The 25383-nt window shown below is 57.6% G+C and overlaps 12 non-coding genes and 2 pseudogenes across 12 annotated transcripts; all 14 read left to right on the top strand.

Annotated features, from left to right (window-relative positions):
• Nucleotides 1–1426: 1426 nt before the first annotated feature.
• Nucleotides 1427–1545, top strand: LOC145427808 (5S ribosomal RNA). Its single transcript, XR_013908350.1, has one exon. It is a non-coding gene; the product is annotated as a 5S ribosomal RNA (ribosomal RNA).
• Nucleotides 1546–4805: 3260 nt separating this feature from the next.
• LOC145426681 (5S ribosomal RNA) lies at nt 4806–4924 on the top strand. Its single transcript, XR_013907392.1, has one exon. It is a non-coding gene; the product is annotated as a 5S ribosomal RNA (ribosomal RNA).
• A 1926-nt stretch (nt 4925–6850) lies between these two features.
• Nucleotides 6851–6969, top strand: LOC145427314 (5S ribosomal RNA; annotated as a pseudogene).
• Nucleotides 6970–8849: 1880 nt separating this feature from the next.
• Nucleotides 8850–8968, top strand: LOC145426787 (5S ribosomal RNA). Its single transcript, XR_013907504.1, has one exon. It is a non-coding gene; the product is annotated as a 5S ribosomal RNA (ribosomal RNA).
• Nucleotides 8969–10063: 1095 nt separating this feature from the next.
• LOC145427084 (5S ribosomal RNA) lies at nt 10064–10182 on the top strand. Its single transcript, XR_013907808.1, has one exon. It is a non-coding gene; the product is annotated as a 5S ribosomal RNA (ribosomal RNA).
• A 1096-nt stretch (nt 10183–11278) lies between these two features.
• LOC145426533 (5S ribosomal RNA) lies at nt 11279–11397 on the top strand. The gene has a single exon (XR_013907243.1). It is a non-coding gene; the product is annotated as a 5S ribosomal RNA (ribosomal RNA).
• Nucleotides 11398–12770: 1373 nt separating this feature from the next.
• On the top strand, nt 12771–12889 carry LOC145426615 (5S ribosomal RNA). Its single transcript, XR_013907325.1, has one exon. It is a non-coding gene; the product is annotated as a 5S ribosomal RNA (ribosomal RNA).
• Nucleotides 12890–14263: 1374 nt separating this feature from the next.
• On the top strand, nt 14264–14382 carry LOC145426614 (5S ribosomal RNA). Its single transcript, XR_013907324.1, has one exon. It is a non-coding gene; the product is annotated as a 5S ribosomal RNA (ribosomal RNA).
• A 935-nt stretch (nt 14383–15317) lies between these two features.
• LOC145427434 (5S ribosomal RNA) lies at nt 15318–15436 on the top strand (annotated as a pseudogene).
• A 1255-nt stretch (nt 15437–16691) lies between these two features.
• Nucleotides 16692–16810, top strand: LOC145427052 (5S ribosomal RNA). Its single transcript, XR_013907776.1, has one exon. It is a non-coding gene; the product is annotated as a 5S ribosomal RNA (ribosomal RNA).
• Nucleotides 16811–17987: 1177 nt separating this feature from the next.
• Nucleotides 17988–18106, top strand: LOC145426786 (5S ribosomal RNA). The gene has a single exon (XR_013907503.1). It is a non-coding gene; the product is annotated as a 5S ribosomal RNA (ribosomal RNA).
• Nucleotides 18107–19474: 1368 nt separating this feature from the next.
• LOC145426645 (5S ribosomal RNA) lies at nt 19475–19593 on the top strand. Its single transcript, XR_013907355.1, has one exon. It is a non-coding gene; the product is annotated as a 5S ribosomal RNA (ribosomal RNA).
• Nucleotides 19594–22417: 2824 nt separating this feature from the next.
• On the top strand, nt 22418–22536 carry LOC145426532 (5S ribosomal RNA). Its single transcript, XR_013907242.1, has one exon. It is a non-coding gene; the product is annotated as a 5S ribosomal RNA (ribosomal RNA).
• Nucleotides 22537–23515: 979 nt separating this feature from the next.
• Nucleotides 23516–23634, top strand: LOC145427807 (5S ribosomal RNA). Its single transcript, XR_013908349.1, has one exon. It is a non-coding gene; the product is annotated as a 5S ribosomal RNA (ribosomal RNA).
• The last annotated feature ends 1749 nt before the right edge of the window (nt 23635–25383 follow it).

The raw sequence follows: 25383 nt of genomic DNA, 5'->3' as shown, positions 1-25383 counted from the left end.
CTTACACCACACCAGGGCCTGTGGCTGCTGGCTGAGGCCACTTACACCACACCAGGGCCTGTGGCTGCTGGCTGAGGCCACTTACACCACACCAGGGCCTGTGGCTGCTGGCTGAGGCCACTTACACCACACCAGGGCCTGTGGCTGCTGGCTGAGGCCACCTACACCACACCAGGGCCTTAGTTGCTATTGAGGCCAATTACACCACAACAGGGTCTGTGGCTCTTGCTCAGGCCACTTACACCACACCAGGGCCTGTGGCACTGGCTGAGGCCACTTACACCACACCAGGACCTGTGGCTCTGGCTGAGGCCACTTACACCACACCAGGGCCTGTGGCTGCTGGCTGAGGCCACTTACACCACACCAGGGCCTGTGGCTGCTGGCTGAGGCCACTTACACCACACCAGGGCCTGTGGCTGCTGGCTGAGGCCACTTACACCACACCAGGGCCTGTGGCTGCTGGCTGAGGCCACTTACACCACACCAGGGCCTGTGGCACTGGCTGAGGCCACTTACACCACACCAGGACCTGTGGCTCTGGCTGAGGCCACTTACACCACACCCGGACCTGTGGCTCTGGCTGAGGCCACTTACACCACACCAGGGCCTGTGGCTGCTGGCTGAGGCCACTTACACCACACCAGGGCATTAGTTGCTATTGAGGCCACTTACACCACACCAGGGCCTGTGGCTGCTGGCTGAGGCCACCTACACCACACCAGGGCATTAGTTGCTATTGAGGCCAATTACACCACACCAGGGTCTGTGGCTCTTGCTCAGGCCACTTACACCACACCAGGGCCTGTGGCACTGGCTGAGGCCACTTACACCACACCAGGACCTGTGGCTCTGGCTGAGGCCAATTACACCACACCAGGGCCTGTGGCTGCTGGCTGAGGCCACTTACACCACACCAGGGCCTGTGGCTTCTGGCTGAGGCCACTTACACCACACCAGGGCCTGTGGCACTGGCTGAGGCCACTTACACCACACCAGGACCTGTGGCTCTGGCTGAGGCCACTTACACCACACCAGGGCCTGTGGCTGCTGGCTGAGGCCACTTACACCACACCAGGGCCTGTGGCTCTTGCTCAGGCCACTTACACCACACCAGGGCCTGTGGCTCTTGCTCAGGCCACTCATATCACACCAGGCCCTGCGCTTCTGGCCGAGGCCATCTTCACCAAACCAGGCCCTGTGCTGCTAGCTGTGGCCATGTACAACACACCAGGCCCTGTGCTGGTTCCTGAGGCCATCTTCAACAATCCAGGGCCTGTGCTGTTAGATAAATGCTAAACTGAGCCTTTGGGTTAGGGTATTATGCAAACATGCAGGTATGGTTAAAGGATTGTCTTCGTAACTTCAGGTACTTGCCACCTAATCAGTTGAATCCATAAATTGAGACATTGTGCTGGGGCCAGCAGCTTACGGCCATACCACCCTGAGCACGCCCGACCTCGTCTGATCTCGGAAGCTAAGCAGGGCTGGGCTTGGTTAGTACTTGGATGGGAGACTACCTGGGAATACCTGGTGCTGTAAGCCTTTCATTTTCATGTCATTGAACCGCTTTTGATCCAGAGAAGGGGTGTATTAAAAGACCAAAAGCAGCTGCCCATTAATGAGGGCACATTAACGACATTGCTTTTGGCTGTTTTCCAATGTCTTGTGCTGCTAGCTGATGCCACCTACACCACACCAGGGCCTGAGTGACCGGCTGGGGCCACTTACACCACATCAGGGCCTGTGGCTGCTGGCTGAGGCCACTTACACCACACCAGGGCCTGTGGCTGCTGGCTGAGGCCACTTACACCACACCAGGGCCTGTGGCTGCTGGCTGAGGCCACCTACACCACACCAGGGCCTTAGTTGCTATTGAGGCCAATTACACCACACCAGGGTCTGTGGCTCTTGCTCAGGCCACTTACACCACACCAGGGCCTGTGGCTGCTGGCTGAGGCCACTTACACCACACCAGGGCATTAGTTGCTATTGAGGCCACTTACACCACACCAGGGCCTGTGGCTGCTGGCTGAGGCCACCTACACCACACCAGGGCATTAGTTGCTATTGAGGCCAATTACACCACACCAGGGTCTGTGGCTCTTGCTCAGGCCACTTACACCACACCAGGGCCTGTGGCACTGGCTGAGGCCACTTACACCACACCAGGGCCTGTGGCTCTGGCTGAGGCCACTTACACCACACCAGGGCCTGTGGCTGCTGGCTGAGGCCACTTACACCACACCAGGGCATTAGTTGCTATTGAGGCCCCCTACACCACACCAGGGCCTGTGGCACTGGCTGAGGCCACTTACACCACACCAGGGCCTGTGGCTGCTGGCTGAGGCCACCTACACCACACCAGGGCATTAGTTGCTATTGAGGCCAATTACACCACACCAGGGTCTGTGACTCTTGCTCAGGCCACTTACACCACACCAGGGCCTGTGGCACTGGCTGAGGCCACTTACACCACACCAGGGCCTGTGGCTGCTGGCTGAGGCCACTTACACCACACCAGGGCCTGTGGCTGCTGGCTGAGGTCACTTACACCACACCAGGGCCTGTGGCTGCTGGCTGAGGGCACTTACACCACACCAGTGCCTGTGGCTTCTGGCTGAGGCCACTTACACCACACCAGGGCCTGTGGCTCTTGCTCAGGCCACTTACACCACACCAAGGCCTGTGGCTGCTGGCTGAGGCCACTTACACCACACCAGGGCCTGTGGCTCTTGCTCAGGCCACTTACACCACACCAGGGCCTGTGGCACTGGCTGAGGCCACTTACACCACACCAGGGCCTGTGGCTGCTGGCTGAGGCCACCTACACCACACCAGGGCATTAGTTGCTATTGAGGCCAATTACACCACACCAGGGTCTGTGACTCTTGCTCAGGCCACTTACACCACACCAAGGCCTGTGGCTGCTGGCTGAGGCCACTTACACCACACCAGGGCCTGTGGCTCTTGCTCAGGCCACTTACACCACACCAGGGCCTGTGGCACTGGCTGAGGTCACTTACACCACACCAGGGCCTGTGGCTGCTGGCTGAGGGCACTTACACCACACCAGTGCCTGTGGCTTCTGGCTGAGGCCACTTACACCACACCAGGGCCTGTGGCTGCTGGCTCAGGCCACTTACACCACACCAGGGCCTGTGGCTGCTGGCTGAGGCCACTTACACCACACCAGGGCCTGTGGCTGCTGGCTGAGGTCACTTACACCACACCAGGGCCTGTGGCTGCTGGCTGAGGCCACTTACACCACACCAGTGCCTGTGGCTGCTGGCTGAGGCCACTTACACCACACCAGGGCATTAGTTGCTATTGAGGCCCCTTACACCACACCAGGGCCTGTGGCACTGGCTGAGGCCACTTACACCACACCAGGGCCTGTGGCTGCTGGCTGAGGCCACATACACCACAACAGGGCATTAGTTGCTATTGAGGCCAATTACACCACACCAGGGTCTGTGGCTCTTGCTCAGGCCACTTACACCACACCAGGGCCTGTGGCTGCTGGCTGAGGCCACTTACACCACACCAGGGCCTGTGGCTGCTGGCTGAGGCCACTTACACCACACCAGGGCATTAGTTGCTATTGAGGCCACTTACACCACACCAGGGCCTGTGGCTGCTGGCTGAGGCCACTTACACCACACCAGGGCATAAGTTGCTATTGAGGCCAATTACACCACACCAGGGTCTTTGGCTCTTGCTCAGACCACTTACACCACACCAGGGCCTGTGGCACTGGCTGAGGTCACTTACACCACACCAGTGCCTGTGGCTGCTGGCTGAGGGCACTTACACCACACCAGTGCCTGTGGCTTCTGGCTGAGGCCACTTACACCACACCAGGGCCTGTGGCTGCTGGCTCAGGCCACTTACACCACACCAGGGCCTGTGGCTGCTGGCTGAGGCCACTTACACCACACCAGGGCCTGTGGCTGCTGGCTGAGGCCACTTACACCACACCAGTGCCTGTGGCTGCTGGCTGAGGCCACTTACACCACACCAGGGCATTAGTTGCTATTGAGGCCCCTTACACCACACCAGGGCCTGTGGCACTGGCTGAGGCCACTTACACCACACCAGGGCCTGTGGCTGCTGGCTGAGGCCACATACACCACAACAGGGCATTAGTTGCAATTGAGGCCAATTACACCACACCAGGGTCTGTGGCTTTTGCTCAGGCCACTTACACCACACCAGGGCCTGTGGCACTGGCTGAGGCCACTTACACTACACCAGGGCCTGTGGCTCTGGCTGAGGCCACTTACACCACACCAGGGCCTGTGGCTGCTGGCTGAGGCCACTTACACCACACCAGGGCCTGTGGCTGCTGGCTGAGGCCACTTACACCACACCAGGGCCTGTGGCTGCTGGCTGAGGCCACTTACACCACACCAGGGCCTGTGGCTGCTGGCTGAGGCCACTTACACCACACCAGTGCCTGTGGCTTCTGGCTGAGGCCACTTACACCACACCAGGGCCTGTGGCTCTTGCTCAGGCCACTCACATCACACCAGGCCCTGCGCTTCTGGCCGAGGCCATCTTCACCAAACCAGGCCCTGTGCTGCTAGCTGTGGCCATGTACAACACACCAGGCCCTGTGCTGGTTCCTGAGGCCATCTTCAACAATCCAGGGCCTGTGCTGTTAGATAAATGCTAAACTGAGCCCTTGGGTTAGGGTATTATGCAAACATGCAGGTATGGTTAAAGGATTGTCTTCGTAACTTCAGGTACTTGCCACCTAATCAGTTGAATCCATAAATTGAGACATTGTGCTGGGGCCAGCAGCTTACGGCCATACCACCCTGAGCATGCCCGACCTCGTCTGATCTCGGAAGCTAAGCAGGGCTGGGCTTGGTTAGTACTTGGATGGGAGACTACCTGGGAATACCTGGTGCTGTAAGCCTTTCATTTTCATGTCATTGAACCGCTTTTGATCCAGAGAAGGGGTGTATTAAAAGACCAAAAGCAGCTGCCCATTAATGAGGGCACATTAACGACATTGATTTTGGCTCTTTTCCAATGTCTTGTGCTGCTAGCTGATGCCACCTACACCACACCAGGGCCTGAGTGACCGGCTGGGGCCACTTACACCACATCAGGGCCTGTGGCTGCTGGCTGAGGCCACCTACACCACACCAGGGCATTAGTTGCTATTGAGGCCAATTACACCACACCAGGGTCTGTGACTCTTGCTCAGGCCACTTACACCACACCAGGGCCTGTGGCACTGGCTGAGGCCACTTACACCACACCAGGGCCTGTGGCTGCTGGCTGAGGCCACTTACACCACACCAGGGCCTGTGGCTGCTGGCTGAGGTCACTTACACCACACCAGGGCCTGTGGCTGCTGGCTGAGGGCACTTACACCACACCAGTGCCTGTGGCTTCTGGCTGAGGCCACTTACACCACACCAGGGCCTGTGGCTCTTGCTCAGGCCACTTACACCACACCAGGGCCTGTGGCTGCTGGCTGAGGCCACTTACACCACACCAGGGCCTGTGGCTCTTGCTCAGGCCACTTACACCACACCAGGGCCTGTGGCACTGGCTGAGGCCACTTACACCACACCAGGGCCTGTGGCTGCTGGCTGAGGCCACCTACACCACACCAGGGCATTAGTTGCTATTGAGGCCAATTACACCACACCAGGGTCTGTGACTCTTGCTCAGGCCACTTACACCACACCAGGGCCTGTGGCACTGGCTGAGGCCACTTACACCACACCAGGGCCTGTGGCTGCTAGCTGAGGCCACTTACACCACACCAGGGCCTGTGGCTGCTGGCTGAGGTCACTTACACCACACCAGGGCCTGTGGCTGCTGGCTGAGGGCACTTACACCACACCAGGGCCTGTGGCTTCTGGCTGAGGCCACTTACACCACACCAGGGCCTGTGGCTGCTGGCTCAGGCCACTTACACCACACCAGGGCCTGTGGCTGCTGGCTGAGGCCACTTACACCACACCAGGGCCTGTGGCTGCTGGCTGAGGCCACTTACACCACACCAGTGCCAGTGGCTGCTGGCTGAGGCCACTTACACCACACCAGGGCATTAGTTGCTATTGAGGCCCCTTACACCACACCAGGGCCTGTGGCACTGGCTGAGGCCACTTACACCACACCAGGGCCTGTGGCTGCTGGCTGAGGCCACCTACACCACACCAGGGCATTAGTTGCTATTGAGGCCAATTACACCACACCAGGGTCTGTGGCTCTTGCTCAGGCCACTTACACCACACCAGGGCCTGTGGCACTGGCTGAGGCCACTTACACTACACCAGGGCCTGTGGCTCTGGCTGAGGCCACTTACACCACACCAGGGCCTGTGGCTGCTGGCTGAGGCCACTTACACCACACCAGGGCCTGTGGCTGCTGGCTGAGGCCACTTACACCACACCAGGGCCTGTGGCTGCTGGCTGAGGCCACTTACACCACACCAGGGCCTGTGGCTGCTGGCTGAGGCCACTTACACCACACCAGTGCCTGTGGCTTCTGGCTGAGGCCACTTGCACCACACCAGGGCCTGTGGCTCTTGCTCAGGCCACTCACATCACACCAGGCCCTGCGCTTCTTGCCGAGGCCATCTTCACCAAACCAGGCCCTGTGCTTCTTGCTGTGGCCATGTACAACACACCAGGCCCTGTGCTGGTTCCTGAGGCCATCTTCAACAATCCAGGGCCTGTGCTGTTAGATAAATGCTAAACTGAGCCTTTGGGTTAGGGTATTATGCAAACATGCAGGTATGGTTAAAGGATTGTCTTCGTAACTTCAGGTACTTGCCACCTAATCAGTTGAATCCATAAATTGAGACATTGTGCTGGGGCCAGCAGCTTACGGCCATACCACCCTGAGCACGCCCGACCTCGTCTAATCTCGGAAGCTAAGCAGGGCTGGGCTTGGTTAGTACTTGGATGGGAGACTGCCTGGGAATACCTGGTGCTATAAGCCTTTCATTTTCATGTCATTGAACCGCTTTTGATCCAGAGAAGGGGTGTATTAAAAGACCAAAAGCAGCTGCCCATTAATGAGGGCACATTAACGACATTGCTTTTGGCTGTTTTCCAATGTCTTGTGCTGCTAGCTGATGCCACCTACACCACACCAGGGCCTGAGTGACCGGCTGGGGCCACTTACACCACATCAGGGCCTGTGGCTGCTGGCTGAGGCCACTTACACCACACCAGGGCCTGTGGCTGCGGGCTGAGGCCACTTACACCACACCAGGGCATTAGTTGCTATTGAGGCCAATTACACCACACCAGGGTCTGTGGCTCTTGCTCAGGCCACTTACACCACACCAGGGCCTGGGGCTGCTGGCTGAGGCCACTTACACCACACCAGGGCCTGTGGCTGCTGGCTGAGGCCACCTACACCACACCAGGGCATTAGTTGCTATTGAGGCCAATTACACCACACCAGGGTCTGTGACTCTTGCTCAGGCCACTTACACCACACCAGGGCCTGTGGCACTGGCTGAGGCCACTTACACCACACCAGGGCCTGTGGCTGCTGGCTGAGGCCACTTACACCACACCATGGCCTGTGGCTGCTGGCTGAGGCCACTTACACCACACCAGGGCCTGTGGCTGCTGGCTGAGGCCACTTACACCACACCAGGGCCTATGTCTGCTGGCTGAGGGCACTTACACCACAGCAGTGCCTGTGGCTGTTGGCTGAGGCCACTTACACCACACCAGGGCATTAGTTGCTATTGAGGCCCCTTACACCACACCAGGGCCTGTGGCACTGGCTGAGGCCACTTACACCACACCAGGGCCTGTGGCTGCTGGCTGAGGCCACCTACACCACACCAGGGCATTAGTTGCTATTGAGGCCAATTACACCACACCAGGGTCGGTGGCTCTTGCTCAGGCCACTTACACCACACCAGGGCCTGTGGCACTGGCTGAAGTCACTTACACCACACCAGGGCCTGTGGCTGCTGGCTGAGGCCACTTACACCACACCAGTGCCTGTGGCTTCTGGCTGAGGCCACTTACACCACACCACGGCCTTATTTGCTTCTGAGGCCACTTACACCACACCAGGGCCTGTGGCTCTGGATGAGGCCACTTACACCACACCAGGGCCTGTGGCTGCTGGCTGAGGCCACTTACACCACACCAGTGCCTGTGGCTTCTGGCTGAGGCGACTTACACCACACCAAGGCCTGTGGCTGCTGGCTGAGGCCACTTACACCACACCAGGGTCTGTGGCTCTTGCTCAGGCCACTTACACCACACCAGGGCCTGTGGCTCCTGGCTGAGGCCACATACACCACAATACGGCCTTATTTGCTTCTCAGGCCACTTACACCACACCAGGGCCTGTGGCTGCTGGCTGAGGCCACATACACCACACCAGGGCCTTAGTTGCTATTGAGGCCAATTACACCACACCAGGGCCTGTGGCTCTTGCTCAGGCCACTTACACCACACCAGGGCCTGTGGCTCTTGCTCAGGCCACTTACTCCACACCAGGGCCTGTGGCTCTTGCTCAGGCCACTTACACCACACCAGGGCCTGTGGCTCTTGCTCAGGCCACTCATATCACACCAGGCCCTGTGCTTCTGGCCGAGGCCATCTTCACCAAACCAGGCCCTGTGCTGCTAGCTGTGGCCATGTACAACACACCAGGCCCTGTTCTGGTTCCTGAGGCCATCTTCAACAATCCAGGGCCTGTGCTGTTGGATAAATGCTAAACTGAGCCTTTTGGTTAGGGTATTATGCAAACATGCGGGTATGGTTATAGGATTGTCTTCGTAACTCCAGGTACTTGCCACCTAATCACTTGAATCCATAAATTGAGACATTGTGCTGGGGCCAGCAGCTTACGGCCATACCACCCTGAGCACGCCCGACCTCGTCTGATCTCGGAAGCTAAGCAGGGCTGGGCTTGGTTAGTACTTGGATGGGAGACTTCCTTGGAATACCTGGTGCTGTAAGCCTTTCATTTTCATGTCATTGAACCGCTTTTGATCCAGAGAAGGGGTGTATTAAAAGACCAAAAGCAGCTGCCCATTAATGAGGGCACATTAACGACACTGCTTTTGGCTCTTTTCCAATGTCTTGTGCTGCTAGCTGATGCCACCTACACCACACCAGGGCCTGAGTGACCGGCTGGGGCCACTTACACCACATCAGGGCCTGTGGCTCTGGCTGAGGCCACTTACACCACACCAGGGCCTGTGGCTGCTGGCTGAGGCCACTTACACCACACCAGGGCCTGTGGCTGCTGGCTGAGGCCACCTACACCACACCAGGGCCTTAGTTGCTATTGAGGCCAATTACACCACATCAGGGTCTGTGGCTCTGGCTGAGGCCACTTACACCACACCAGGGCCTGTGGCTGCTAGCTGATGCCACCTACACAACACCAGGGCCTAAGTGACCGGCTGGGGCCACTTACACCACATCAGGGCCTGTGGCTCTGGCTGAGGCCACTTACACCACACCAAGGCCTGTGGCTGCTGGCTGAGGCCACCTACACCACACCAGGGCCTTAGTTGCTATTGAGGCCAATTACACCACACCAGGGTCTGTGGCTCTTGCTCAGGCCACTTACACCACACCAGGGCCTGTGGCTGCTGGCTGAGGCCACTTACACCACACAAGGGCCTGTGGCTGCTGGCTGAGGCCACCTACACCACACCAGGGCCTGTGGCTGCTGGCTGAGACCACTTACACCACACCAGGGCCTGTGGCTCTTGCTCAGGCCACTTACACCACACCAGGGCCTGTGGCTCTTGCTCAGGCCACTCATACCACACCAGGCCCTGTGCTTCTGGCCGAGGCCATCTTCACCAAACCAGGCCCTGTGCTTCTTGCTGTGGCCATGTACAACACACCAGGCCCTGTGCTTGTTCCTGAGGCCATCTTCAACAATCCAGGGCCTGTGCTGTTAGATAAATGCTAAACTGAGCCTTTGGGTTAGGGTATTATGCAAACATGCAGGTATGGTTAAAGGATTGTCTTCGTAACTTCAGGTACTTGCCACCTAATCAGTTGAATCCATAAATTGAGACATTGTGCTGGGGCCAGCAGCTTACGGCCATACCACCCTGAGCACGCCCGACCTCGTCTGATCTCGGAAGATAAGCATGGCTGGGCTTGGTTAGTACTTGGATGGGAGACTACCTGGGAATACCTGGTGCTGTAAGCCTTTCTTTTTCATGTCATTGAACCGCTTTTGATCCAGAGAAGGGGTGTATTAAAAGACCAAAAGAAGCTGCCCATTAATGAGGGCACATTAACGACACTGCTTTTGGCTGTTTTCCAATGTCTTGTGCTGCTAGCTGATGCCACCTACACCACACCAGGGCCTGAGTGACCGGCTGGGGCCACTTACACCACATCAGGGCCTGTGGCTGCTGGCTGAGGCCACTTACACCACACCAGGGCCTGTGGCTGCTGGCTGAGGCCACTTACACCACACCAGGGCATTAGTTGCTATTGAGGCCAATTACACCACACCAGGGTCTGTGGCTCTTGCTCAGGCCACTTACACCACACCAGGGCCTGTGGCACTGGCTGAGGCCACTTACACCACACCAGGGCCTGTGGCTGCTGGCTGAGGCCACTTACACCACACCAGGGCCTGTGGCTGCTGGATGAGGCGACTTACACCACACCAAGGCCTGTGGCTGCTGGCTGAGGCCACTTACACCACACCAGGGCCTTAGTTGCTATTGAGGCCACTTACACCACACCAGGGCCTGTGGCTGCTGGCTGTGGCCATGTACACCACACCAGGGCCTGTGGCTGCTGGCTGAGGCCACATACACCACACCAGGGCCTTAGTTGCTATTGAGGCCAATTACACCACACCAGGGCCTGTGGCACTGGCTGAGGCCACTTACACCACACCAGGGCCTGTGGCTGCTGGCTGAGGCCACTTACACCACACCAGGGCCTGTGGCTGCTGGCTGAGGCCACTTACACCACACCAGGGCCTGTGGCTCTTGCTCAGGCCACTCATATCACACCAGACCCTGTGCTTCTGGCCGAGGCCATCTTCACCCAACCAGGCCCTGTGCTGCTAGCTGTGGCCATGTACAACACACCAGGCCCTGTGCTGGTTCCAGAAGCCATCTTCAACAATCCAGGGCCTGTGCTGTTGGATAAATGCCAAACTGAGCCTTTGGGTTAGGGTATTATGCAAACATGCAGTTATGGTTATAGGATTGTCTTCGTAACTTCAGGTACTTGCCACCTAATCACTTGAATCCATAAATTGAGACATTGTGCTGGGGCCAGCAGCTTACGGCCATACCACCCTGAGCACGCCCGACCTCGTCTGATCTCGGAAGCTAAGCAGGGCTGGGCTTGGTTAGTACTTGGATGGGAGACTGCCTGGGAATACCTGGTGCTGTAAGCCTTTCATTTTCATGTCATTGAACTGCTTTTGATCCAGAGAAGGGGTGTATTAAAAGACCAAAAGCAGCTGCCCATTAATGAGGGCACATTAACGACACTGCTTTTGGCTTTTTTCCAATGTCTTGTGCTGCTAGCTGATGCCACCTACACCACACCAGGGCCTGAGTGACCGGCTGGGGCCACTTACACCACATCAGGGCCTGTGGCTCTGGCTGAGGCCACTTACACCACACCAGGGCCTGTGGCTGCTGGCTGAGGCCACTTACACCACACCAGGGCCTGTGGCTGCTGGCTGAGGCCACCTACACCACACCAGGGCATTAGTTGCTATTGAGGCCAATTACACCACACCAGGGTCTGTGGCTCTTGCTCAGGCCACTTACACCACACCAGGGCCTGTGGCACTGGCTGAGGCCACTTACACTACACCAGGGCCTGTGGTTCTGGCTGAGGCCACTTACACCACATCAGGGCCTGTGGCTGCTGGATGAGGCGACTTACACCACACCAAGGGCCTGTGGCTGCTGGCTGAGGCCACCCACACCACACCAGGGCCTGTGGCTGCTGGCTGAGGCCACTTACACCACACCAGGGCCTGTGGCTCTTGCTCAGGCCACTCATATCACACCAGACCCTGTGGCTCTGGCTGAGGCCACTTACACCACACCAGGGCCTGTGGCTCTGGCTGAGGCCACTTACACCACATCAGGGCCTGTGGCTGCTGGATGAGGCGACTTACACCACACCAAGGGCCTGTGGCTGCTGGCTGAGGCCACCTACACCACACCAGGGCCTGTGGCTGCTGGCTGAGGCCACTTACACCACACCAAGGGCCTGTGGCTGCTGGCTGAGGCCACATACACAACACCATGGCCTTTTTTGCTTCTGAGGCCACTTACACCACACCAGGGCCTGTGGCTGCTGGCTGAGGCCACATACACCACACCAGGGCCTTAGTTGCTATTGAGGCCAATTACACCACACCAGGGCCTGTTGCTCTTGCTCAGGCCACTTACACCACACCAGGGCCTGTGGCTCTTGCTCAGGCCACTTACTCCACACCAGGGCCTGTGGCTCTTGCTCAGGCCACTCATATCACACCAGGCCCTGTGCTTCTGGCCGAGGCCATCTTCACCAAACAAGGCCCTGTGCTGCTAGCTGTGGCCATGTACAACACACCAGGCCCTGTTCTGGTTCCTGAGGCCATCTTCAACAATCCAGGGCCTGTGCTGTTGGATAAATGCTAAACTGAGCCTTTGGGTTAGGGTATTATGCAAACATGCAGGTATGGTTATAGGATTGTCTTCGTAACTTCAGGTACTTGCCACCTAATCAGTTGAATCCATAAATTGAGACATTGTGCTGGGGCCAGCAGCTTACGGCCATACCACCCTGAGCACGCCCGACCTCGTCTGATCTCGGAAGCTAAGCAGGGCTGGGCTTGGTTAGTACTTGGATGGGAGACTTCCTTGGAATACCTAGTGCTGTAAGCCTTTCATTTTCATGTCATTGAACCGCTTTTGATCCAGAGAAGGGGTGTATTAAAAGACCAAAAGCAGCTGCCCATTAATGAGGGCACATTAACGACATTGCTTTTGGCTGTTTTCCAATGTCTTGTGCTGCTAGCTGATGCCACTTACACCACACCAGGGCCAGAGTGACCGGCTGGGGCCACTTACACCACATCAGGGCCTGTGGTTGCTGGCTGAGGCCACTTACACCACACCAGGGCCTGTGGCTGCTGGCTGAGGCCACTTACACCACACCAGGGCCTGTGGCTGCTGGCTGAGGCCACCTACACCACACCAGGGCATTAGTTGCTATTGAGGCCAATTACACCACACCAGGGTCTGTGGCTCTTGCTCAGGCCACTTACACCACACCAGGGCCTGTGGCACTGGCTGAGGCCACTTACACTACACCAGGGCCTGTGGTTCTGGCTGAGGCCACTTACACCACATCAGGGCCTGTGGCTGCTGGATGAGGCGACTTACACCACACCAAGGGCCTGTGGCTGCTGGCTGAGGCCACCCACACCACACCAGGGCCTGTGGCTGCTGGCTGAGGCCACTTACACCACACCAGGGCCTGTGGCTCTTGCTCAGGCCACTCATATCACACCAGACCCTGTGGCTCTGGCTGAGGCCACTTACACCACACCAGGGCCTGTGGCTCTGGCTGAGGCCACTTACACCACATCAGGGCCTGTGGCTGCTGGATGAGGCGACTTACACCACACCAAGGGCCTGTGGCTGCTGGCTGAGGCCACCTACACCACACCAGGGCCTGTGGCTGCTGGCTGAGGCCACTTACACCACACCAAGGGCCTGTGGCTGCTGGCTGAGGCCACATACACAACACCATGGCCTTTTTTGCTTCTGAGGCCACTTACACCACACCAGGGCCTGTGGCTGCTGGCTGAGGCCACATACACCACACCAGGGCCTTAGTTGCTATTGAGGCCAATTACACCACACCAGGGCCTGTTGCTCTTGCTCAGGCCACTTACACCACACCAGGGCCTGTGGCTCTTGCTCAGGCCACTTACTCCACACCAGGGCCTGTGGCTCTTGCTCAGGCCACTCATATCACACCAGGCCCTGTGCTTCTGGCCGAGGCCATCTTCACCAAACCAGGCCCTGTGCTGCTAGCTGTGGCCATGTACAACACACCAGGCCCTGTTCTGGTTCCTGAGGCCATCTTCAACAATCCAGGGCCTGTGCTGTTGGATAAATGCTAAACTGAGCCTTTGGGTTAGGGTATTATGCAAACATGCAGGTATGGTTATAGGATTGTCTTCGTAACTTCAGGTACTTGCCACCTAATCAGTTGAATCCATAAATTGAGACATTGTGCTGGGGCCAGCAGCTTACGGCCATACCACCCTGAGCACGCCCGACCTCGTCTGATCTCGGAAGCTAAGCAGGGCTGGGCTTGGTTAGTACTTGGATGGGAGACTTCCTTGGAATACCTAGTGCTGTAAGCCTTTCATTTTCATGTCATTGAACCGCTTTTGATCCAGAGAAGGGGTGTATTAAAAGACCAAAAGCAGCTGCCCATTAATGAGGGCACATTAACGACATTGCTTTTGGCTGTTTTCCAATGTCTTGTGCTGCTAGCTGATGCCACTTACACCACACCAGGGCCAGAGTGACCGGCTGGGGCCACTTACACCACATCAGGGCCTGTGGTTGCTGGCTGAGGCCACTTACACCACACCAGGGCCTGTGGCTGCTGGCTGAGGCCACCTACACCACACCAGGGCCTTACTTGCTATTGAGGCCAATTACACCACACCAGGGTCTGTGGCTCTTGCTCAGGCCACTTACACCACACCAGGGCCTGTGGCTGCTGGATGAGGCGACTTACACCACACCAAGGCCTGTGGCTGCTGGATGAGGCCACTTACACAACACCAGGGCCTTAGTTGCTATTGAGGCCACTTACACCACACCAGGGCCTGTGGCTCTGGCTGAGGCCACTTACACCACACCACGGCCTTATTTGCTTCTGAGGCCACTTACACCACACCAGGGCCTGTGGCTCTGGCTGAGGCCACTTACACCACACCAGGGCCTGTGGCTCTTGCTCAGGCCACTTACACCACACCAGGGCCTGTGGCTCTTGCTCAGGCCACTCATATCACACCAGGCCCTGCGCTTCTGGCCGAGGCCATCTTCACCAAACCAGGCCCTGTGCTGCTAGCTGTGACCATGTACAACACACCAGGCCCTGTTCTTGTTCCTGAGGCCATCTTCAACAATCCAGGGCCTGTGCTGTTGGATAAATGCTAAACTGAGCCTTTGGGTTAGGGTATTATGCAAACATGCAGGTATGGTTATAGGATTGTCTTCGTAACTCCAGGTACTTGCCACCTAATCACTTGAATCCATAAATTGAGACATTGTGCTGTGGCCAGCAGCTTAGGGCCATACCACCCTGAGCATGCCCGACCACGTCTGATCTCGGAAGCTAAGCAGGGCTGTTCTTGGTTAGTACTTGGATGGGAGACTTCCTTGGAATACCAGGTGCTGTAAGCCTTTCATTTTCATGTCTTTGAACCGCTTTTGATCCAGAGAAGGGGTGTATTAAAAGACCAAAAGCAGCTGCCCATTAATGAGGGCACATTAACGACATTGCTTTTGGCTGTTTTCCAATGTCTTGTGCTGCTAGCTGATGCCACCTACACCACACCAGGGCCTGAGTGACCGGCTGGGGCCACTTACACCACATCAGGGCCTGTGGCTGCTGGCTGAGGCCACTTACACCACACCAGGGCCTGTGGCTGCTGGCTGAGGCCACTTACACCACACCAGGGCATTAGTTGCTATTGAGGCCAATTACACCACACCAGGGTCTGTGGCTCTTGCTCAGGCCACTTACACCACACCAGGGCCTGTGGCACTGGCTGAGGCCACTTACACCACACCAGGGCCTGTGGCTGCTGGCTGAGGCCACTTACACCACACCAGGGCCTGTGGCTGCTGGCTGAGGCCACTTACACCACACCAGGGCCTGTGGCTGCTGGCTGAGGGCACTTACACCACACCAGTGCCTGTGGCTTCTGGCTGAGGCCACTTACACCACACCAGTGCCTGTGGCTCTTGCTCATGCCACTTACACCACACCAGGGCCTGTGGCTGCTGGCTGAGGGCACTTACACCACACCAGTGCCTGTGGCTGCTGGCTGAGGCCACTTACACCACACCAGGGCATTAGTTGCTATTGAGGCCACTTACACCACACCAGGGCCTGTGGCTGCTGGCTGAGGCCACATACACAACACCAGGGCCTTAGTTGCTATTGAGGCCAATTACACCACACCAGGGCCTGTGGCACTGGCTGAGGTCACTTACACCACACCAGGGCCTGTGGCTGCTGGCTGAGGCCACTTACACCACACAAGGGCCTGTGGCTGCTGGCTGAGGCCACCCACACCACACCAGGGCCTGTGGCTGCTGGCTGAGGCCACTTACACCACACCAGGGCCTGTGGCTCTTGCTCAGGCCACTCATATCACACCAGACCCTGTGCTTCTGGCCGAGGCCATCTTCACCAAACCAGGCCCTGTGCTGCTTGCTGTGGCCATGTACAACACACCAGGCCCTGTGCTGGTTCCTGAGGCCATCTTCAACAATCCAGGGCCTGTGCTGTTAGATAAATGCCAAACTGAGCCTTTGGGTTAGGGTATTATGCAAACATGCAGGTATGGTTATAGGATTGTCTTCGTAACTTCAGGTACTTGCCACCTAATCAGTTGAATCCATAAATTGAGACATTGTGCTGGGGCCAGCAGCTTACGGCCATACCACCCTGAGCACGCCCGACCTCGTCTGATCTCGGAAGCTAAGAAGGGCTGGGCTTGGTTAGTACTTGGATGGGAGACTGCCTGGGAATACCTGGTGCTGTAAGCCTTTCATTTTCATGTCATTGAACCGCTTTTGATCCAGAGAAGGGGTGTATTAAAAGACCAAAAGCAGCTGCCCATTAATGAGGGCACATTAACGACACTGCTTTTGGCTGTTTTCCAATGTCTTGTGCTGCTAGCTGATGCCACCTACACCACACCAGGGCCTGAGTGACCGGCTGGGGCCACTTACACCACATCAGGGCCTGTGGCTCTGGCTGAGGCCACTTACACCACACCAGGGCCTGTGGCTCTGGCTGAGGCCACTTACACCACATCAGGGCCTGTGGCTGCTGGATGAGGCGACTTACACCACACCAAGGGCCTGTGGCTGCTGGCTGAGGCCACCCACACCACACCAGGGCCTGTGGCTGCTGGCTGAGGCCACTTACACCACACCAGGGCCTGTGGCTCTTGCTCAGGCCACTCATATCACACCAGACCCTGTGGCTCTGGCTGAGGCAACTTACACCACACCAGGGCCTGTGGCTCTGGCTGAGGCCACTTACACCACATCAGGGCCTGTGGCTGCTGGATGAGGCGACTTACACCACACCAAGGGCCTGTGGCTGCTGGCTGAGGCCACCCACACCACACCAGGGCCTGTGGCTGCTGGCTGAGGCCACTTACACCACACCAAGGGCCTGTGGCTGCTGGCTGAGGCCACATACACAACACCACGGCCTTATTTGCTTCTGAGGCCACTTACACCACACCAGGGCCTGTGGCTGCTGGCTGAGGTCACATACACCACACCAGGGCCTTAGTTGCTATTGAGGCCAATTACACCACACCAGGGCCTGTTGCTCTTGCTCAGGCCACTTACACCACACCAGGGCCTGTGGCTCTTGCTCAGGCCACTTACTCCACACCAGGGCCTGTGGCTCTTGCTCAGGCCACTCATATCACACCAGGCCCTGTGCTTCTGGCCGAGGCCATCTTCACCAAACCAGGCCCTGTGCTGCTAGCTGTGGCCATGTACAACACACCAGGCCCTGTTCTGGTTCCTGAGGCCATCTTCAACAATCCAGGGCCTGTGCTGTTGGATAAATGCTAAACTGAGCCTTTGGGTTAGGGTATTATGCAAACATGCAGGTATGGTTATAGGATTGTCTTCGTAACTTCAGGTACTTGCCACCTAATCAGTTGAATCCATAAATTGAGACATTGTGCTGGGGCCAGCAGCTTACGGCCATACCACCCTGAGCACGCCCGACCTCGTCTGATCTCGGAAGCTAAGCAGGGCTGGGCTTGGTTAGTACTTGGATGGGAGACTTCCTTGGAATACCTGGTGCTGTAAGCCTTTCATTTTCATGTCATTGAACCGCTTTTGATCCAGAGAAGGGGTGTATTAAAAGACCAAAAGCAGCTGCCCATTAATGAGGGCACATTAACGACATTGCTTTTGGCTGTTTTCCAATGTCTTGTGCTGCTAGCTGATGCCACTTACACCACACCAGGGCCTGAGTGACCGGCTGGGGCCACTTACACCACATCAGGGCCTGTGGTTGCTGGCTGAGGCCACTTACACCACACCAGGGCCTGTGGCTGCTGGCTGAGGCCACCTACACCACACCAGGGCCTTACTTGCTATTGAGGCCAATTACACCACACCAGGGTCTATGGCTCTTGCTCAGGCCACTTTTACCACACCAGGGCCTGTGGCTGCTGGATGAGGCGACTTACACCACACCAAGGCCTGTGGCTGCTGGATGAGGCCACTTACACCACACCAGGGCCTTAGTTGCTATTGAGGCCACTTACACCACACCAGGGCCTGTGGCTCTGGCTGAGGCCACTTACACCACACCACGGCCTTATTTGCTTCTGAGGCCACTTACACCACACCAGGGCCTGTGGCTCTGGCTGAGGCCACTTACACCACACCAGGGCCTGTGGCTCTTGCTCAGGCCACTTACTCCACACCAGGGCCTGTGGCTCTTGCTCAGGCCACTCCTATCACACCAGGCCCTGTGGCTGCTGGCCGAGGCCACTTACACCACACCAGGGCATTAGTTGCTATTGAGGCCACTTACACCACACCAGGGCCTGTGGCTGCTGGCTGAGGCCACCTACACCACACCAGGGCATTAGTTGCTATTGAGGCCAATTACACCACACCAGGGTCTGTGGCTCTTGCTCAGGCCACTTACACCACACCAGGGCCTGTGGCACTGGCTGAGGCCACTTACACCACACCAGGGCCTGTGGCTGCTGGCTGAGGCCACTTACACCACACCAGTGCCTGTGGCTTCTGGCTGAGGCCACTTACACCACACCAGGGCCTGTGGCTGCTGGCTGAGGCCACTTACACCACACCAGTGCCTGTGGCTTCTGGCTGAGGCGACTTAGACCACACCAGGGCCTGTGGCTCTTGCTCAGGCCACTCACATCACACCAGGCCCTGCGCTTCTGGCCGAGGCCATCTTCACCAAACCAGGCCCTGTGCTGCTAGCTGTGGCCATGTACAACACACCAGGCCCTGTGCTGGTTCCTGAGGCCATCTTCAACAATCCAGGGCCTGTGCTGTTAGATAAATGCTAAACTGAGCCTTTGGGTTAGGGTATTATGCAAACATGCAGGTATGGTTAAAGGATTGTCTTCGTAACTTCAGGTACTTGCCACCTAATCAGTTGAATCCATAAATTGAGACATTTTGCTGGGGCCAGCAGCTTACGGCCATACCACCCTGAGCACGCCCGAACTCGTCTGATCTCGGAAGCTAAGCAGGGCTGGGCTTGGTTAGTACTTGGATGGGAGACTACCTGGGAATACCTGGTGCTGTAAGCCTTTCATTTTCATGTCATTGAACCGCTTTTGATCCAGAGAAGGGGTGTATTAAAAGACCAAAAGCAGCTGCCCATTAATGAGGGCACATTAACGACATTGCTTTTGGCTGTTTTCCAATGTCTTGTGCTGCTAGCTGATGCCACCTACACCACACCAGGGCCTGAGTGACCGGCTGGGGCCACTTACACCACATCAGGGCCTGTGGCTGCTGGCTGAGGCCACTTACACCACACCAGGGCCTGTGGCTGCTGGCTGAGGCCACTTACACCACACCAGGGCCTGTGGCTGCTGGCTGAGGCCACTTACACCACACCAGGGCATTAGTTGCTATTGAGGCCACTTACACCACACCAGGGCCTGTGGCTGCTGGCTGAGGCCACCTACACCACACCAGGGCATTAGTTGCTATTGAGGCCAATTACACCACACCAGGGTCTGTGGCTCTTGCTCAGGCCACTTACACCACACCAGGGCCTGTGGCACTGGCTGAGGCCACTTACACCACACCAGGGCCTGTGGCTCTGGCTGAGGCCACTTACACCACACCAGGGCCTGTGGCTGCTGGCTGAGGCCACTTACACCACACCAGGGCCTGTGGCTGCTGGCTGAGGCCACTTACACCACACCAGTGCCTGTGGCTTCTGGCTGAGGCCACTTACACCACACCAGGGCCTTAGTTGCTATTGAGGCCAATTACACCACACCAGGGTCTGTGGCTCTTGCTCAGGCCACTTACACCACACCAGGGCCTGTGGCACTGGCTGAGGCCACTTACACCACACCAGGGCCTGTGGCTGCTGGCTGAGGCCACTTACACCACACCAGTGCCTGTGGCTGCTGGCTGAGGCCACTTACACCACACCAGGGCATTAGTTGCTATTGAGGCCCCTTACACCACACCAGGGCCTGTGGCACTGGTTGAGGCCACTTACACCACACCAGGGCCTGTGGCTGCTGGCTGAGGCCACCTACACCACACCAGGGCATTAGTTGCTATTGAAGCCAATTACACCACACCAGGGTCTGTGACTCTTGCTCAGGCCACTTACACCACACCAGGGCCTGTGGCACTGGCTGAGGCCACTTACACCACACCAGGGCCTGTGGCTGCTGGCTGAGGCCACTTACACCACACCAGGGCCTGTGGCTCCTGGCTGAGGCCACCTACACCACACCAGGGCATTAGTTGCTAATGAGGCCAATTACACCACACCAGGGTCTGTGGCTCTTGCTCAGGCCACTTACACCACACCAGGGCCTGTGGCTCTGGCTGAGGCCACTTACACCACACCAGGGCCTGTGGCTGCTGGCTGAGGCCACTTACACCACACCAGGGCCTGTGGCTGCTGGCTGAGGCCACTTACACCACACCAGTGCCTGTGGCTTCTGGCTGAGGCCACTTACACCACACCAGGGCCTTAGTTGCTATTGAGGCCAATTACACCACACCAGGGTCTGTGGCTCTTGCTCAGGCCACTTACACCACACCAGGGCCTGTGGCACTGGCTGAGGCCACTTACACCACACCAGGGCCTGTGGCTGCTGGCTGAGGCCACTTACACCACACCAGTGCCTGTGGCTGCTGGCTGAGGCCACTTACACCACACCAGGGCATTAGTTGCTATTGAGGCCCCTTACACCACACCAGGGCCTGTGGCACTGGTTGAGGCCACTTACACCACACCAGGGCCTGTGGCTGCTGGCTGAGGCCACCTACACCACACCAGGGCATTAGTTGCTATTGAAGCCAATTACACCACACCAGGGTCTGTGACTCTTGCTCAGGCCACTTACACCACACCAGGGCCTGTGGCACTGGCTGAGGCCACTTACACCACACCAGGGCCTGTGGCTGCTGGCTGAGGCCACTTACACCACACCAGGGCCTGTGGCTGCTGGCTGAGGTCACTTACACCACACCAGGGCCTGTGGCTGCTGGCTGAGGGCACTTACACCACACCAGTGCCTGTGGCTTCTGGCTGAGGCCACTTACACCACACCAGGGCCTGTGGCAGCTGGCTCAGGCCACTTACACCACACCAGGGCCTGTGGCTGCTGGCTGAGGCCACTTACACCACACCAGGGCCTGTGGCTGCTGGCTGAGGCCACTTACACCACACCAGTGCCTGTGGCTGCTGGCTGAGGCCACTTACACCACACCAGGGCATTAGTTGCTATTGAGGCCCCTTACACCACACCAGGGCCTGTGGCACTGGCTGAGGCCACTTACACCACACCAGGGCCTGTGGCTGCTGGCTGAGGCCACCTACACCTCACCAGGGCATTAGTTGCTATTGAGGCCAATTACACCACACCAGGGTCTGTGGCTCTTGCTCAGGCCACTTACACCACACCAGGGCCTGTGGCACTGGCTGAGGCCACTTACACCACACCAGGGCCTGTGGCTCTGGCTGAGGCCACTTACACCACACCAGGGCCTGTGGCTGCTGGCTGAGGCCACTTACACCACACCAGTGCCTGTGGCTTCTGGCTGAGGCCACTTACACCACACCAGGGCCTGTGGCTCTTGCTCAGGCCACTCACATCACACCAGGCCCTGCGCTTCTGGCCGAGGCCATCTTCACCAAACCAGGCCCTGTGCTGCTAGCTGTGGCCATGTACAACACACCAGAACCTGTGCTGGTTCCTGAGGCCATCTTCAACAATCCAGGGCCTGTGCTGTTAGATAAATGCTAAACTGAGCCTTTGGGTTAGGGTATTATGCAAACATGCAGGTATGGTTAAAGGATTGTCTTCGTAACTTCAGGTACTTGCCACCTAATCAGTTGAATCCATAAATTGAGACATTGTGCTGGGGCCAGCAGCTTACGGCCATACCACCCTGAGCACGCCCGACCTCGTCTGATCTCGGAAGCTAAGCAGGGCTGGGCTTGGTTAGTACTTGGATGGGAGACTGCCTGGGAATACCTGGTGCTGTAAGCCTTTCATTTTCATGTCATTGAATCGCTTTTGATCCAGAGAAGGGGTGTATTAAAAGACCAAAAGCAGCTGCCCATTAATGAGGGCACATTAACGACATTGCTTTTGGCTGTTTTCCAATGTCTTGTGCTGCTAGCTGATGCCACCTACACCACACCAGGGCCTGAGTGACCGGCTGGGGCCACTTACACCACATCAGGGCCTGTGGCTGCTGGCTGAGGCCACTTACACCACACCAGGGCCTGTGGCTGCTGGCTGAGGCCACTTACACCACACCAGGGCCTGTGGCTGCTGGCTGAGGCCACCTACACCACACCAGGGCCTTAGTTGCTATTGAGGCCAATTACACCACACCAGGGTCTGTGGCTCTTGCTCAGGCCACTTACACCACACCAGGGCCTGTGGCTGCTGGCTGAGGCCACTTACACCACACCAGGGCATTAGTTGCTATTGAGGCCACTTACACCACACCAGGGCCTGTGGCTGCTGGCTGAGGCCACTTACACCACACCAGGGCCTGTGGCTCTGGCTGAGGCCACTTACACCACACCAGGGCCTGTGGCTGCTGGCTGAGGCCACTTACACCACACCAGGGCCTGTGGCTGCTGGCTGAGGCCACTTACACCACACCAGTGCCTGTGGCTTCTGGCTGAGGCCACTTACACCACACCAGGGCCTGTGGCTCTTGCTCAGGCCACTCACATCACACCAGGCCCTGCGCTTCTGGCCGAGGCCATCTTCACCAAACCAGGCCCTGTGCTGCTAGCTGTGGCCATGTACAACACACCAGGCCCTGTGCTGGTTCCTGAGGCCATCTTCAACAATCCATGGCCTGTGCTGTTAGATAAATGCTAAACTGAGCCTTTGGGTTAGGGTATTATGCAAACATGCAGGTATGGTTAAAGGATTGTCTTCGTAACTTCAGGTACTTGCCACCTAATCAGTTGAATCCATAAATTGAGACATTGTGCTGGGGCCAGCAGCTTACGGCCATACCACCCTGAGCACGCCCGACCTCGTCTGATCTCGGAAGCTAAGCAGGGCTGGGCTTGGTTAGTACTTGGATGGGAGACTACCTGGGAATACCTGGTGCTGTAAGCCTTTCATTTTCATGTCATTGAACCGCTTTTGATCCAGAGAAGGGGTGTATTAAAAGACCAAAAGCAGCTGCCCATTAATGAGGGCACATTAACGACATTGCTTTTGGCTGTTTTCCAATGTCTTGTGCTGCTAGCTGATGCCACCGACACCACACCAGGGCCTGAGTGACCGGCTGGGGCCACTTACACCACATCAGGGCCTGTGGCTGCTGGCTGAGGCCACTTACACCACACCAGGGCCTGTGGCTGCTGGCTGAGGCCACTTACACCACACCAGGGCATTAGTTGCTATTGAGGCCAATTACACCACACCAGGGTCTGTGGCTCTTGCTCAGGCCACTTACACCACACCAGGGCCTGTGGCACTGGCTGAGGCCACTTACACCACACCAGGGCCTGTGGCTGCTGGCTGAGGCCACCTACACCACACCAGGGCATTAGTTGCTATTGAGGCCAATTACACCACACCAGGGTCTGTGACTCTTGCTCAGGCCACTTACACCACACCAGGGCCTGTGGCACTGGCTGAGGCCACTTACACCACACCAGGGCCTGTGGCTGCTGGCTGAGGCCACTTACACCACACCAGGGCCTGTGGCTGCTGGCTGAGGTCACTTACACCACACCAGGGCCTGTGGCTGCTGGCTGAGGGCACTTACACCACACCAGTGCCTGTGGCTTCTGGCTGAGGCCACTTACACCACACCAGGGCCTGTGGCTCTTGCTCAGGCCACTTACACCACACCAAGGCCTGTGGCTGCTGGCTGAGGCCACTTACACCACACCAGGGCCTGTGGCTCTTGCTCAGGCCACTTACACCACACCAGGGCCTGTGGCACTGGCTGAGGCCACTTACACCACACCAGGGCCTGTGGCTGCTGGCTGAGGCCACCTACACCACACCAGGGCATTAGTTGCTATTGAGGCCAATTACACCACACCAGGGTCTGTGACTCTTGCTCAGGCCACTTACACCACACCAGGGCCTGTGGCACTGGCTGAGGCCACTTACACCACACAAGGGCCTGTGGCTGCTGGCTGAGGCCACTTACACCACACCAGGGCCTGTGGCTGCTGGCTGAGGTCACTTACACCACACCAGGGCCTGTGGCTGCTGGCTGAGGGCACTTACACCACACCAGTGCCTGTGGCTTCTGGCTGAGGCCACTTACACCACACCAGGGCCTGTGGCTGCTGGCTCAGGCCACTTACACCACACCAGGGCCTGTGGCTGCTGGCTGAGGCCACTTACACCACACCAGGGCCTGTGGCTGCTGGCTGAGGCCACTTACACCACACCAGTGCCTGTGGCTGCTGGCTGAGGCCACTTACACCACACCAGGGCATTAGTTGCTATTGAGGCCCCTTACACCACACCAGGGCCTGTGGCACTGGCTGAGGCCACTTACACCACACCAGGGCCTGTGGCTGCTGGCTGAGGCCACATACACCACAACAGGGCATTAGTTGCTATTGAGGCCAATTACACCACACCAGGGTCTGTGGCTCTTGCTCAGGCCACTTACACCACACCAGGGCCTGTGGCTGCTGGCTGAGGCCACTTACACCACACCAGGGCCTGTGGCTGCTGGCTGAGGCCACTTACACCACACCAGGGCATTAGTTGCTATTGAGGCCACTTACACCACACCAGGGCCTGTGGCTGCTGGCTGAGGCCACTTACACCACACCAGGGCATAAGTTGCTATTGAGGCCAATTACACCACACCAGGGTCTTTGGCTCTTGCTC

Source organism: Astatotilapia calliptera, chromosome 3 (genome assembly GCF_964374335.1).
Source record: "Astatotilapia calliptera chromosome 3, fAstCal68.1, whole genome shotgun sequence".
In the NCBI taxonomy this organism is placed as follows: domain Eukaryota; kingdom Metazoa; phylum Chordata; class Actinopteri; order Cichliformes; family Cichlidae; genus Astatotilapia; species Astatotilapia calliptera.
The sequence above is the reverse complement of the archived record's forward strand: the minus strand, read 5'-3'. Positions and strand labels throughout refer to the sequence as shown.